The sequence below is a fragment of the Martes martes genome (genome assembly GCF_963455335.1).
Source record: "Martes martes genome assembly, chromosome: 9".
Lineage (NCBI taxonomy): Eukaryota > Metazoa > Chordata > Mammalia > Carnivora > Mustelidae > Martes > Martes martes.
The window spans coordinates 15,255,206-15,271,508 of NC_137896.1; the positions used below are offsets into that span (position 1 = coordinate 15,255,206).

The window sequence follows — 16,303 nt, forward strand, 5'->3', positions numbered from 1 at the left end:
GGGGATCATGCGAAGCTTGTGACCCATGGGCCTGGCTTGCCTCAAGGAACCAGAGGCTTCTGTTACTCTCTGTGCCAGACTTTTCGCTCACAAGCCTTGGAGTCAGGGCCCAGAATTGGGCTGTCACTTCTCTGAGCTAGAGATAAAGATGTGAGTGGGGCTGGCTGTGCGAACTTCCCACAAGAGGTGAGAGCCCAGCTGTGTTGTTCTGGTCACACATTGATTTTTAAATCTGAGTCAGCATGACTGTTTGAAGGTACAGGCTGTCCTCTCTGTTCCCAGGGGCCCTAGAGCCCAGCTGGGTTGAAGCATTTCCAAAACAGGGCCTGGAATAGTAGGAGACCAAGAGGGGCAGAGACTCCACACCCCCAGCCCCACCACTACCAGCATAAAAACCCACCCAGACCACCCTCCACTGTATGAGTAACATCCAGCAGTACTGAGTCCTTACCACTGCGAGGCGCTGTGCTACACGCCTCATATATATTCATGTCGCCAACCTTGTGGAAATGCTATCAGGTGGGGGCTCTTACCAGTACCATTGGACAGGTAAGAAAACTGAGACCAGGAGAGGAAAATGACTTGTCATCAGTGGTCACACAGAGATGGGGTTTCAGGTCTTTGATTATGGGATCCTAGAGAGTCAGATCTGGCAACAACCTATATATGTCACTCAGCCCTCACAATGACCCCACCATGTAGGTATTGTCACCCTCATGAAGCTATGAGAAAACGGAGGCTCGGGGAGGCAGACGGGGCTTGTACAGTGTTGCTCTAAAGCTCAGCTGTGTCAGCCAGCGATAACTTTTCAAAAACATAGTCCAAAGCCCACAAGTGCTAAAACTTGGCCATGACCACTTAAAACCCCGATATGTATTATTACCCCTACATTCACCCACAGTTCTCCTATGGTAAGGAGAGAAGACAACGGTCCTTCGGTGGCCATCTTCTTGGAAAAGTGGAATGGAATGATGGGGGCTCTCGGCAGGGGGGCAGAATTTGAAGAGCTTAATGTGGGCAGGGATGCCTGGAGGTTGGGAGAAATGGGCTGTCCAGCTGTGCTGGTGAAGGAGCTAGAGCATGCGGGTGTGCTGAGGTCAGCTCACACGCCCACATGCTCCAAGGCAAAGGTGGCTGCAGTGTTTCCCACGGACCAGCATGAGCAGAGAGTACCTACAAGGGGTCCAAGCTTACTTCTTGGTCACTGGGGACAGTGCAGTCATATCCCACAGGACCCTGTGGAAGGGCAGAGGGGTGGTAGCAGCAGAAAGCTAGAGTTGGATGCTAGATTCCTGGTGCTGAGGAAGGAGTTGCTAGAGACCCCTAGGAAGACAGGTGGGTCCATCAAGGTCAAGGTAGAAGGGCCTGTGGCATTGGCCATCTCCACGAGCCCACAACAGTGTCCCGTGACAGAAAGGGGCAGCTTAAAATGTGTCCTAGAGAGCTCAAAGCCATCCAAGATGGTGGCAGGTCAAGGGAAACCCTTCTTCTCCCCTCTCCATCTCTACCCAGCTCCCTTAGCCCCACCGGTGGGGAAGGGGAGGAGAAAGAGAGGAGCCTCCCACACCACCTCCGCCAGCCTGAAGCAGGACCAAGCTGGCCCAGGGGAGAAGCTTTAAACCCAAATCAAGCTGGGAGTTGTGATCAGTAGCTTTACTGGACATTCTAATTTCTAAATCAACAGTGTGTGTGTGTGACCTAAAGTGATTATACAATTGTCTGTTTCTGGAGAATGAGCAGAAAAGTAACTGGGATGAGTTTTCACCTAGTTGGCAGAGAAAATGTCTCTCCACTGAATAAATTTTGAAAGGGACACTGGGAGACAAAAATAAAGGTGTGTTTAGATTACGTCACGAGTCCGGTCTGTTCCGCATGATGGTTGCAGCAGGATGGACGATTCTCCGAAACAAGGCTGGAGGTGGATGTTCCCGAATGCCCTATAGTTGGCTTCATGAGGCAGGCAGGCAGTGTGGTGCCTCTGAGGATCTCTTGATTCCTTCCTTTATGGGGCCAGCACCGCCCCCACAGCCCCCCAGATGCTCCAGTGGTTGGCATCTGATGTCTCATTCCGTCTCCTCCTGAGCACCGTGACCTCAGTCGTCACCTCACCCAAGAGGTTACCCTCCTCACCCACAGGTTGTTCACAGCCAATGACCCATAAGAGGTACAAAAGGCCAGCCCCCTTGCCAGACTTTACCTGAGAACAATTCTCTGCTTGGTTCCATCCCATCCTGCTTTCTTCCCTCCCTTATGGGTGCCCACCTCAATAAATTGCATGTACCTCATCCCTGCCTCAGGCTCTGTTTCCAGGGAACCCGACTGAAGACCACCCTGAGCCTCGGGAGGCATTCTGCGACTGGGCTATGTTGCTAGCCCTGAGCCAGCTACTCCATTAGCAATTCTCCCAGATCCCAAATCAGACAGACAGACCTAGGTTCGAATCCCAGCTCAATCCCTTAACTGCTGAATGACAGTGGCCAATGGCTGTTTTCCACACCTCAGTTTTCCCATGTGGAAAATAGAGGGAAAAAAAAAAAAAAACAACCCAACCAATCCCCTCAAGGCTTTATAAGAATGGGCTATTCACCCCCCACCCCACCCCCCACTCCCCTTACTACCATCCCCACTACCCTGTGCCTCTAACAGTCACTGCCTCTCCTATTCCTCTGGGCTAGGAGCCCTGACTCCACACTGAAGGAGGCAGCTGTTACCCTCTGCTTCGAAGGTGTGTCCTGGGGTAAGGCCCCGGACCACGGGTTAGAATGAACCCTCATCTCTTAGAAACACCGACGATCTGCTCGTTCTGATACCGTATGTTGCCTGTGTGCTCGCTCCCTATGTCTTCACTACCCTTCAAAGCTGTTATGGTCACTTCCGCTCTACACAGGAGAAAACTGGGCTCCAGAAGGGCTAAGGGACCACCGGTGGGGGCCATAGGAGAAGAGACGCTGGTGCGTCCAGCTGGAATGGCCAACATGAAAAAGACTCACCCTGGCAACTGGGACTCTTTGTACACTGCTGGTGGGGATGCAAGATAGCACAACTAGTTTGGAGAATGGTTTGCAGTGGCTTTTGAAAGAGTTAAACATACCCTTACATGACTCAGCAGAGCCACTCCTCGGCACTTGCCCTCAGGTAACGAGAGTGTCTGTCCACTCTGAGACGTGCACAAGAATGTTCTTAGCAGCTGTATTTATGATGATCCCCACCTGGGGAAAACAATGCCCATCCCCAGGGGAGTGTGATAAATGAACCGATATACATATAATAAGTAAAAAGAGCGATAAAAAGGAACAAACTATTGATATGTCCAACCACCTGGGTAAATCTCAGAGTAATTATGCCCAATGGCGAAGCCAAACAAAAAGGGTCCATCTTGTACGATTCCATTTCTATAAAGTACCAGAAATGTTAACATAATCTACAGTGAAGAGAAAAGTATTCCACCGCGACCGTGGTGGCGTGGGGATGGGAGGGGGTGTGATAAGGAGGAGATGGCTTACACCAGGCTACCAGGAAACTTCTGGGGTGAGGGAGACGTTCATCCTCCTGATTGTGGTGATGGGTTCATGGGTATGCACATATGTCAAAACAAATAAAATTACGCAGTTTAAGTAGGAATTGTTCATTGTACATCAATTATGTCTCAATAATGCTGGTTTTTGTTTGTTTGTTTTTAAACTGGAGAGTGGCGCAATTAGTCTTTGAAGCCACGTAAGTCTGATGTGAAACCACCCAGAAGCTGGTGAATTATTAAAAGCCCCCCTTTCTTGGCTGGAGATATATAGTCAGCCCAAACGGCACCACTTCCAGGAAGACTTCCATCCCCACCGTGGTAAACTACGGCTTTTCAGAAATTGCCTCTCCCATGGCCTTGGGTCCACAATGCCCTTCTATCTGCCTTTGGGATTTTTGTCAGTGGCTCCTTGCTCCACTTGGGGAACTTCCCTTGCAGTCTCCCCCATATTGTCCTTCAAATGTGCCAGTGGAGAGCCCAGGACCAGTATCAGACCCACCTGGGTTTGAATCCCAGCTCTGCCATTTACACCCGCTGTCCGTCTGTCTGACCTCGGATGTCTCCTTTACTTCTTGGAAGCTTCAGATTCCTCATCTGAATAATAATAGAAGCTACCTCGAGACTGCCTCCAGGATCAAATGAGAGATAGTTCGAGTTAACCAATTAGCATAGGGCCTGGTGTGTAATAAAGCACTCAATAAATGTTAACTATTACTGATCTTCACCTGGGCAGTGGCTGCTGACTGTTTAAGTTTCTCAGCCTTTGAATCAAGTACTTACCGCCCCAGCTATATTTATTGACATGGAAGGATGCCCAAAGCATACTCTTGGGGAGGGGTGGATGGCAGAAAGGCTACAAACAAGATATACCTCCCAGGTCATTTTAAGGATTAAAAGGTGGTGGGGGGGGGCGGGGGGACGGACACATAGCTCTTCGCCTGGTGTGTGACACAGCAGGAAGCACTCACTGAAAGCTAGCTGGGATTCTTGTTGATGTGAAAGCATTTTGTAGTCTGTCCGATGCTACGTTCAGATAGATCATGTGAGTTCCGGGGAACAGGATGTTCGCGATTGTGCTGGGACAGCGAAACACAGAGACCTGTGCCTCACCTTCTGCCTGCCTTCTCACGAACTTCAGGGGGCTACTGTGGGCAGGGCTAGAGTTGGACTTGGGACCCATTAGTCCGATGTGGATTTGGGCACTTTCGTCTGTGTCCTGGAGCAAAAGAAAAGGAAAAACCCTGCACTTTCAAGCAGCGAGACTCCAAGCTTGGTTAAAGGGTGGTAACTGAGGTGTTATGACAAAATGTAGACACTGGAGGGCGCGCCTATCAACCTGCGATAGAGAAAATCACGAAAAGGGGGTGACGATGATAATAATAATATGAATGCTGTGGTTACATTTATTGAGTTCTTACTATGAGCTCCTCAAATGTGCTAAGGGACCCACAACTTTTATCTCATTTTATCCTTTCGAGCACCCCGTCAAATACTGTTTACTTAGGATTTTATAGAGTGTATTGTTCCTTCAAATTTTTAAACATTTAAGGAGTCACAATTCACAAATCTTTTAAAATGGGCAAATATTAACAGTACAGCTTGGTGAATTGTTACAAGTGTGTATACACAGGTAACCCCGCATCCAGGTCAAGATATATGACCTTTCTTGCCGCCTTTCCACCCTACCCCCACTGCCTGCAACTGCTCTCCTAAATTCTATCATCATTTATTCCTTTTGCTTCTTTTTGAACTTCGTATAAATGGAGTCATACATATGTGATATTTAGGTTTCCAGCTTTAGCACATAAAAAGCCAGGATGCCATCTGAATTTGAATTTCACCTGGGAAATATTTGTGCTAAAAAAAAATTCACTGTTTATCTGAAGTTCAAATTCACCTGAACATCTCGTATTTTTTCTGGCAACTCCAGTGTCTTTCACAACTGACCCCTTTCAACATAATTGTGAGATTCACTCCTGTTGTTAGAGTTATTGGCAATTCACTCTTTCTTCATGACTAATTAGTATCCCACTCTACAAGTATACCTCAATATATTTACTACTTCTACTGTTGATGGGGAAGGGAAGGTTAGTCTTAGGCCCTAGAGAGTAGTGTTAAGCAGGTGTACCCTGCAGGTGAATCAGAGGCCTAGTGGATTTGAATTCCAGTTCCATCTCTTAACTGCTCGTGAGACCTGGTGACAGTCTCCCTGTGCCTCCCCGTGACAACCTTAATATGGGCTAATAATAGTACCTCAAAGGGTTTGTAAGGTTTAATGGGGACTTACTGTTGGGAGATATAAACCATTTAGAATAGGGTCCAGCACACAGTTGGTGCTCAATAAATGTTGCCAGTGTCATTGTACCCATTAGACCCAGGAGCAAATGGAAGTTCAGAGACAGAAACTCGCTCGAAGTCACATACCTAGTAACAGAACCTTTTTTCACTGATATCGAGGAAATTGGACTCATTTATTCATTCAACAATTTTTGTTGAGCATCTGCTCTACATCTGGCACTGTTTTAGACCTTGAAGTTGTACACTGAACAAAACAACCAAAGTCCCTGCTCTTATGAAATATATGCTTATTAGTTAAATGAAATACTGTCGGGAAAGCACTTAACATGGAACCCCACACGCATTACTGTTCCAAAACCAGCAGCTATTAGCCAGACCGGAGCCATCTCTGTGGCAACGCTGTGTGATGGGTATCAGCAGTTCCATTTTGCAGATGAGAAAACTGATGCTTAGGCAGGTTGAGGCACTGGCCCAAGGTGACACAGCTAGTAGCAGCAGAACAGGAATCCAAAGTCACGTCCACCTGACTCCAAACCCTCTTGAATTTCTCTGGGCTTGTTTCTCAGTCTTGAGCTCTGCCTCTGGACTCCAGATGTTAGAGGCTCAAGTCGCAGCTTTGGGACCGCGGATAAGTGACTTACTGTCTGCGAGCCCTAGTTTCAACACTTCTGCACCAGATTGCCTTAGGGATCTGCAGAGAGCCCTTGGTGCAGATACAGGCGGAAGATAAACAGCCTCTAGAGGGCGCAAGTGTGGACCCATCGTGGGAAGGGGGTCCCACCTGTGGGAGCTGCTCCGCCCTTAAATCAAAACCTTACTTCCCTAAACGAGCTTGCAGACAAGGAAAGGTGCCTAGAATATCTCGTTGGGTCTTCCTCAAGCAGGTGTAGTGCGCATGAGCGGAACAGTGGCGGTGCTGTGCTGAGTGCTCTCTAAGTAGTTAGCTCAGGCCTTCTCGCACCCCTGGATGCCAGGTGCTGCCATGGGACAATTTTGCTGGTTGGAGAAACTGAGGCAGAGCAGAGCTGACCGCTAGCTCGCGACATTTTGGCTTCAGCACTTCAGCGCTACCTCTGGGGAGGGTGGTCTGTCTCTGGGTGGTAAAATTTCAGTGTTTTGAACTTTGAATCTCTCTGTGTTCTTTGAGCTTTGCGGATATGTCGGTTTTGTTTTTAGAAAAACAACAATACGAGGGGTTTTAAGGAGGGTGTTTGCTGCCTTTCAGAATTAGCTGTGAACATTTCTAGGGACAAGCCACTCCCACTCTTTTTTTGTGGTGGGAAGACCACAGTCCTTGGAGTTGGGGACTCAGGTTCCAGCTATCACGTCCTCCTACCCCAGGGTGGAGGGTCCACCAGGAAAACAAGGCCCCTGGCACAGGGTAGGTCCTCAGTAAGGGTCCGCTGGCTCCCGGGGGCAGGGGGGCGGGAATCATTGTGCCTGGATCTTGCTCTCCATCTCTCCACCACCCAGATCTGCGTCCTGCCTTCCCTGGGGCCCTGAGAATTAACGAATTAACGAATAAACCAAATCATGAATAATTTACAGGTTCTTAGAAGTGGCAAGAGACACAAGACCCAATGAAAGGGGTGATAAATCCCACTGGGCTGGGAGGGCATGGCCATCTGGGAACCCCGAAATCCCTGTCCAGGCTGGTAGGATAGGAAGGGGCTGCTGGGAGTTTTCTGCCTGTGACCCCACTCATGACCCCAGCTCCTATCACCCCAGCCTCTAAAAGACTGGGCCCACAGGGCCATAAATTCCTGCTGTCGTTAGTCAGTATCTCTATAGCCCAGGCTGTTTGCCAGGAGCCCTACAATTATTTTTATCACTTACGAGTCCCATAATTATTTTTTATCGCTTTTTTTTTCTCACAGCAGCCTTGCAAGTGGGCTAGTTTTGCTCTCTTTTTGTCTGGAGTTAGGGGAATCCAAGTTCTGAAAGGTTTCAGAGAAGCTTCTGGCCTTGCCCCACACTCCAGAGAGGGTCAGTGTTCAAACTCACAGCCCCTCCGTGTCCCGGCTGGAATTCTGGGTGAGACCAGAGGCTGTGGGGGAATTGGGAGGTGGAAACTGGGAAACCTTGGGAGCCAGAGAAAGACCTGAGGCTTGGCTACTTCCAAGCTGTGTGACCTAGGGCAAGTCACTCAACCTCTTTGTGTTTCAGTTTCTTCATCAAATAAGGATGTAATAATAGTACTCATCTCATAAGTTAGTGCATATAGGTGCGCGGTAACCGTGAGGTTCTTTCTACATAACCCTGAGTTGGGACCTGGATTCCAAACTCAAATCCTTGCCTACTGGGCAACTTGGGTGCGTCTCTTGCCCTTTCTGAGCCTCAGACTTCTCATCTGTAACATGGGTGCAATCTTGCCTGCCTCACACCCTGGCTTTCTTGTCCCTGGTCCCGTCAGCCTGATCTTCTCAGAGCCCTCAAACTGCCAACTCTTCCCTCCTGCTTGGAACTATGCCCAACCCTCCCACCCCCTGTTTTGTAGGGTAACTCTCCATTATCAGCTCAGGCATCCTTCCTGCCCTCCCCCCACCACTTCTTTTCATTACTGGGTCAATAAATACTTATTGAGCACCTACTATGTGTCAGGACTGTAGTAGGTGGTAGGTAGGTAAGACAAGGCAAAGTCCGTGTCCTCATGAGGGGGAGATAGACAATAAACTAAAAAAGAGATTAAAAACAAAACAACCCATGGCGATTACAGACTGTATTATATACTTCATAAGGGAAAATTATAGCCCCATAAGAGGAAGTAAGCAGGGAAGGTTGCTTTCCAGAAAGACCTCTCCAAGGAGACGTTTTTGTTTGAACTAACAATTTATTTGAATAGACACATGGTACAAAATTCAGGCAGTACTCATCACCCAGCCAAAAAGGCCCATATTGCCATTTTCTTGCCGGGGAGGGGGGGCAGTGACATTTGTGGCAACATCTGAATCAGAGAAACAGCAGCTGATTGAAGATATGGGAGAAGAGGAGTCCAGGCAGAGGGAAGAGCCAGAGCAAAGGCCCTGAGGCAGGACCCACGTGACTGGAGAGAGGGAGAAAGGAGAGCAAGCCATGGTGATTGGAGGCCTGTGGTAAGTGGGCTACCACTCTGCGTCATGGGTATAACTCTCGAGTTAGGGGTAGGGCAGGGGTAAGGCCTTCTGATTTGTATTTTATAAAAACAGCATGGAGAATGGATTTAGGGATCTGAATGGAACAAGGAGCCCAACGAGGTGGCGACTGCAGAGCTGGGGATGGGGAAGACCAGGCCAGGGTGGCCCAGGAAGGCCGTGAGAAGGGGTGGGTTTGGGTGGTTGGGGAGGCGGGGTGGAGACCAATGAGGGTCCCGGCCTGTGCTCCTGGGACTCGCCACTGCTGGTAGTTCCGTCTTTGTGATGACTGGATGAACATTACACCCTGTAAGCTGGCACAGAGTGGGTGCTTGGATGTTTGCTGAAGAGATGACTAAAGATGAAAAGGCCCTTTGTAAGTGGAGACACGCCCCTGGAGAGGTGGCTGCGGTGGCTCCTGGGTCCTCCCTCCACCCCCAAGGGCGGGCACTCCCCTGCCACCCATCCCTGCGGGTGAATCACCCCCACACCCATCCCACTGTGTGGAGCCTGCTTCTCAGAGGCAGAATTTTAGAACCTTAAGGTTCTCACATTTTAAATGCTAGCCACGAAACCCTTTCCCCAGGAAAGGCTGATAGATAAAAATGTATACAATTTTTTTTTTTTTATAACTTCAGATACCTGAGAACTTGGGTTCTCAAGGTGAGACAAGGTGAACAAAACGGACATGCTTCTAAACACAGATATTCTTAGATGAAGACATCATCGAGAAAAACAAACTATTTTATTAAACACCTCCACTTCCAATTAGGGCACACCTGACAATCGCTCTATTTGCATCTTTTCATCAAAGAGCCATCCGTCGCTTCCTGTAGGGAAGCCAGTCCCCAAAATCCAATTGTTTCAGTATTTGGTTTCCTTCACATCCGAAGGCACTTCTGCTTCACCCAGAGACAAATTTCTAAATGGTAACAATCTGTGCGTAAGTGTGCTTCGAAAGTTTTACGTAATTTTAAAAATATGCATTTTTAAAATGCACAAAGCCTACATGGACAGCTTGGTAATCCTCACGAAGAGAACACCATCACCACCGTGTCAGGGGCCCCCGATGAAGAACGAGGAGCCAGCCAGCCCCCCCAGAAACCCTGCTTGTGAAATACTTGTAAATATCTGAGTCTACAATTCAGCAGAGGCGGCCGTTTTTCCCTGAGATCTTCATGCTAGGTAGCTCCGGCAGCCTAAGTTAGAATCCTAAGCTGTCTGCACTGGGTTAATCTTTGGGATGAATATCGAGGGCTCAAAAAAATGCATTATCATTATGATTATTTGAAACCATGTTTTAAAAGGATATTTCTACTACCACCATCATCATCATTATCACTATTACTAATACCATTATCATCTCAAAGTTTCTTTTAAAATATATTCATATGGGGGCACCTGGGTGGCTCAGTTGGTTAACCATCTGCCTTTGGCTCAGGTCGTGAACCCAGGATCCTGGGATGGAGCCCCATGTCGGGTTCTCTGCTTAGCGGGGAGTCTGCTTCTTCTTCTCCCTCTGCCACTCCCCGTGTTTATGTTTGCTCTCTGTCTCGCTTTCATGCTCACTCTCTCTGTGTCAAAAAAATAAATAAAATCTTTTAAAAAATAAAATATGTTCATATGTTTCATAGAGGTCATGGTTAAATGTGGGTACTCTGAACCCAGACAACCTGGAATTAAATCATGACTCTGTTACTTGGGAGCTGTGTATCCTCAGGCAATTACAAAACCTCTCTGTGCCACTGTACAAAGAGGATGCTAATAATATTTATCCTACTGGGTTCTTATAAAGATTAAATAAGATAATACTTATAAGGTCATGAGAAAAGCAACTAACACAGAATAAACATTCAATGTATGTTAGCTACTTATTATTTTAAAAATCACGTGGGCAGACTGATCATCTGACCTGCTAGGGAGACACACCCTCTCAGCCTGCCTAAGACTGAGGGGATTTTCAGAACACAGGACTTCTGCTGCTAAAACAGGCAAGATCCCAAGCAAAAAAAAAGATGAATTGGTCACTTTAAACCTGCCTGACAGTTATATCTCACTGTAGTTTAACAGACTGAGCCTTTTACTTTTATTAAATTATTAATTAATTAATATTATTTATTTATTAAATTTATTAAATTATAGATTTGGTTTCAAAAATAGTATTTGAATCAATGCCTCTTTTAAGCATCCCTTATGATATAGTTTCTGCAAAGCACTAATCTTGCTTACATTTTGCCCATTTTACAGATGCCCAGAGATGCAAAGGAGCCCCCTCTTTGTGGCAGCCCCCACCTTGACGATTCTCCTCCATCACTTCCTCCAGACAGCTGATGGATATGGTTTCTTTGTGCTCACCAGGCACTGAGTAACATACTAAGTGCTTTCCCTTCATTTGATTCCGACAGTAATCCTAGGAGGTGGGTTCTACTACGACACCCACTTAAGAGATGAGACACCTTCTTGCCTTCTTGCTTTCCGTCTTACCCTCCCACCCATATCTCCAGGACTATCATTCATTCATTCTTCATTCATTCTGTATGTATTTGCTTAACTGTGGTTTCCCTGAAATTTCTGTTACAAAACACCCAGGTTTCCTGGATCTTGTTTAGTCACTGAGTCTAGACCCTTGTCGGCTGTAGCCTGTTTTAAGACATTGTGGAAGGATTATTTGATTGAATCAGCAAATGTCTCCTACCCCTGGGGCTATGTGGTGAATGACACAGAGACCTTGCCCTCAAGGACTTGAGTCTGGTGAGGGACCCAGCTCCCCTGGTTCTCTCCCCACTGTAAAGGGGGTGGCTTGAAGACAAAGACTGGGTCTTTTCATCTCTCTGCCATTAAGGGTAGGTTGAGTAGGTCACAGTGCAGGGAGAGACACCGGTGTCCAGAATCCCCAGCTGGGAACTCTCAGGCTCCCAGCAGGGAGCGGTTGGCATCTCAGGGGTGTAAATCAGGGTTTTTCAACTCAGCAACATTAATATTTGGGGCCAATTTTCGGTTGTGGGAAGCTGTCTTGTGCACTCTAGGATAAAGAGCAGCATTCCTGGTCCCCCACCCCTGCTAGGGGTAAAAAAAGTAGCACCCTCACACCAGCAATGACAGCCAAAAATATCTCCAGACATTGCCAGCTGTCCCCTAAGGGGCAAAATTATTCCAAGTAGGGAACCAATGACTTAACTGAAGCAAATTTAACGAAGGAAGTATATGGGCAGGCTCAGGGAAACTTTAAGGAATAACGAAGCACCCAGGGACTAGAAACAGCGGGGAGCTGTCATCACCCCAAAGCTTGAAGGGGCAAGACCGGGAACAGTGTTGGTGCTCCCGGGGAGAGCTGGAACTGTAGAAGCGAGGCCAAGGCAAGAGTGTAGGTCTTGGAGAAATGTGGCCCCCTTGAAGATGAAGGCAAAATCGGGTGGTGACGGGTCATATCAACACCTCATTCTTTGTCATCCTGCCCTTTAATCTACCACTGACTCCTCCCTCTGCCAGATCCAGTGAGGAGTCAGGAGGCGTGGGTGCCTCCCAGGGCACAGAGCAGGGCAGATGAGGGCATGCGGAGGTGATGGGCGAATGGAAGATAACCGTCACAGGGAGGTGGCAGCAGGCCCCAGACACTGGGCATCTGAGCTCAATCCTGTAACTTGTGCAGTTTTCCAGGTGGGGTAGACCGGGAAAGGGCATTTCCACCAGAGGGAACAGCACGTACAAAGGCACAGAGTTACAAAAGAGCCTGGCTCACTTAATTGTTTATTTAATTATGATTGTTTGTTTGATTGATTGACTCTGATCTATGAGCACTGGGTAAAAATAAAACACTCAAATGGTACAAAAGGGCATAAAATGAAAAGTAGGTCTTCCTCCCACCCATGACCCCAGCTACCCAACTCACCTCCCCAGAGGCCACCTTTCTCTCCAGTCTCTTACCACCTTCTAGAAAGAATCAAGGCAAATGGTAGCTGGGAAATGTATAAACTCCTAATTCGACTTAATTTCATGGGTGTTCGTGGAACCCCTACTGTGTGCAAAGAGACGGACCAGGAGTTCTGGCTCTGGGCTCTAAGCTCAACCCTTTACCAAACGCTCTGTGGTTTCCCATTTCCTCCTCCAAGCAAGGAGTGAGTCTCCAAGGATCCTGCCAGCCCTGTAGGGTTTGCCCAGAGTTGTGTTGTTCAACTGATGTTGTGTGGATTAAACTGAATGAAAGCTGAAGCACTGGCAAGAAGCACATTGTAACCCAGGAACACACATTAGCCTTGGGTGTGGTTCCAGAGACCACATGTGCTTGTTTTGGGGAGACAAGTGAGGTTTCTGTCTCCAAAGACCTGCTTTTGCTTGAGTCAAGGGAATAGTTGCCTAAGAAGGGAATACTGCAGGATGTCCTCGAGGGTGGGCTGGGTTGGAAGCAGGTTGCATGGTGCTTGGCCTGGCTCAGACCTGCCCAGGAAAGACCAGATTCTGCTTGGCTACCCCCTGCAGGTATCTGCAGCCCCAGGGAGAGTTTAGAACCAGAAGGAGGAGCTGGGAGGGCCAGCAGGTGACAGATGTGGGGAATCCTACAGTCAACTGGTATACCAGCAAACAACCAAATCTGGGAGCCAGATGCCCAGCCAGAAGCCCAGAAGCTGGAGCAACCCAGGTCACCGGGAGCAGACAACAACAGGGCTCTTCCTTACCTCTGTTCTTCCATGCTGATCTCTCTTTTTCTCTCAAGACCCACTTCCTTCCAGGCAAAGCCTGTATATCAAGCCCTTAGGGCAAACATGCCTCCCATGGACCAGATGCCTGCTTCATGCAAGGATGGACCACACACCAGCTCTCACTCCCTTGGCTGCTCTGCAAGGAAGGTGTTGGTGACCCACTTTGCAAACAAGGAAAACAGGCTCAAAAAAGAGGGGGTGGGGTGCAGGGCAGTGTGAGGTCAGGGATTGTCAATGTATAGTGATATCAACAGGCATCTTGGGATGAAGAATTATGGAGTGTTGAGCACAGAATCCAAGAATCAGAGAAATCATGAGGTCCAGGAGACCCAGACTCACAGGTTAGCAGTATAATCCACCCCCCCCCATCCTCTCACCACATCATGGATAAAACAGCTCTCTTTGGCCCATCTCCCATCTGTTTAGGTCTCTTCTTCTCTCACCTGGGGTCTTGTTCCAGCCTTCTCTCTGGTCTCTCCTCTTCCCAAACTTGCATGCAGCAGCTGAGGCAACTTTTCAAACTCTAGGCACACTATGCCACTCTTCGCCTTAAAACCCTTCACTGGCTCCCCTTTTGCCCTCAGGATAAAGTTCAAACTCCTTAACATGGTTTACTAGGTCCTCTGTCACCTGGCCATAGTCTCTTGCTACTCTGCTGCTCTCCAGCACCCCTCCACCGGCTCTATACCAACTCATACAGACCTCATCTTACCAGATATTATCCACTCTTTCCCTCTTCCTAACCCCTGGACCTTTGCACTTGCTGTTCCCTCCACTTGGATCACCAAGTGTGGTGTGCACCAGCGCCACCTTCTTTGGTTGGAATCCTCCCTCTCTCTTCCTGTCTCCTCTGGGAAGGAATTTCTGCTCACACCCCTCTCAAGGAGGCTGGGTTAGTGCCTCCTTCTCCACTTCCACTCCCTGTCCCCAATTCCTGTGCCTCCCCACATGACTGCTCACTATGCTAGGTATCACATATGCCCATGGGCTTACCTGTGTCCCCATCAGCCAAATGAGCTACAGGAAGGCAGAAACAGGGGGTCACCTTTTCTCTACTGAACCCCTAGCTCCTGGCACTATGCCTGCAGAGAAGAGTCATTGAACAAAATATATATTGTTAAATCAATAATAATATGTTAGAATCACAGAATCACAAAATTTGAGAATCATGGATTGTTGAAACGAAAACCTGAAATCCCAGAATCGTAGACTCATCAATTAGAGAGTATTAGAAATGCAAACTGAGAACCCCCAAAACAGGATCTCAAGGTTGGAAGAATTTTTGTACAGGTAACTCGTCTAAGGGGTGTTAGTGGATTAGGAAAGTCTCAGCTGTGCTCTTCTATATATTTAATTTATATGTTAACATATATTTATATAATATTACATTCACATCTTTCAAATGTTTCCTTTTATCATGTATCCTACTATAATATGTATTAAGTACCAAACTTATTTATTAGCCAATCTTTGTTAAGCACATACTATGCTCAGATACTATGCTGGCAACTGTATTTTATCTGTGGCTACATAATAAATTACCAGGATTTAAAGAAAATGTATTATCTCAGTTTTTGCATGGTAGGACTTCAGGAGGGGCAAGCTGGATAGTCTGACTTAGCGTCTCTCATGAGGTTGCCGTCAGAGTGTCCACCAGAGCCCTAGTCACCTGAAGGCTTGGTTGTGGCTGGAAGGTCCACGGTCAAGATGGCTCATCCACGAGGCTGGCCCGTGACAGGAGGCCTCAGCCCCTCTCTGTGTGGACTTCGCCACAAGGCTGCTTGATGTCCTTACAACATGGCTGCCGGCTTTCTCAAAGCAAGTGATCCAAGATGGCAGATGGCAAAATGGGAGTCCTGGTACCTTTTAAAACCTGGCCTTGAAAGTCACACTCCTTCATGTCCAGAGTATCCTGCGGATGACACAGGCCAGTCCTAGTCAGTTTGGGAGAGGACCTCAGAATGTGTCAATATCAGGCAGTGGGGCTCGTGGAGGGCCGTCTTAGAGGCTGGTTACCACGGCAGTGTTCAATAACAATGACAAGACCCTGCTCTTGGAGTGTAACAGTCTAGGGGGAAGAGTAGAGGAAGGCAATAAATCAATATACAAATAAATAGATACTTTCAGATAGTGGTAAGCACAATGAAGGAAATCACACAAGATAATAAATTAAAGTAGGGGCTGGCAAAGGACAGTCATTGGCCCAATCTGGCCTGCTGCCTGCTTTTGTAAATAAAGTTTTATTGGGACTCAGTCACGCCCATTCAATTAGGTATCATTTTTGGTTGCTTTCACGCTGTAACAGAAGATTTAAGCAGTTGTAGCAGAGACCATATAGCCTGCCAAGCCTCGTATATTTAGCTAAGTTGGTCAGGGACCGACTCTTTCTAAGAGGTGACATTTGAGCAGAGACCTGAATGGTTAGAAGGAAGCAGCCATGGGAAGAGCTGGGGGGAAAGAATGAGTGTTCCAGAAAAGGGAGACATCAGGGTGAAGCCTGTGAAATGAGAACAGGTTTGGTGTGTTGAGGAACAGGGAGGAAGCCAAGGGGGCTTCAATGGAATGACTGAGGGGTAGGGGGGTAGGAGATGATTTTGGAGAAGGGGTCAGAGCCATGTCATATAGGGTCTGGGGCCCCAGTAAAGGGTTTGAATTTTGTTCTAGGGATGGTGGGAAGACAC

At 47.8% G+C, this 16,303-nt stretch overlaps 1 protein-coding gene across 5 annotated transcripts in view; it reads right to left on the minus strand.

Moving 5' to 3' along the window:
- TTPAL (alpha tocopherol transfer protein like) overlaps positions 1–14,170 on the minus strand; it is a 37,387-nt gene extending 23,217 nt beyond the window's left edge. Inside the window, exons 1-2 of one of the 5 annotated variants that reach the window (XM_080813264.1) lie at positions 14,066–14,170; positions 13,599–13,758 (exon numbers count right to left, since the gene is read on the minus strand). The gene's annotated coding sequence lies outside the window, so the exon portion shown is untranslated. Of the gene's footprint in view, positions 1–4,016; positions 4,108–13,598 lie in introns of those variants that run through there. The other 4 variants (XM_080813266.1, XM_080813269.1, XM_080813268.1 and 1 more) reach the window with 4 other exon arrangements.
- Positions 14,171–16,303: the final 2,133 nt, after the last annotated feature.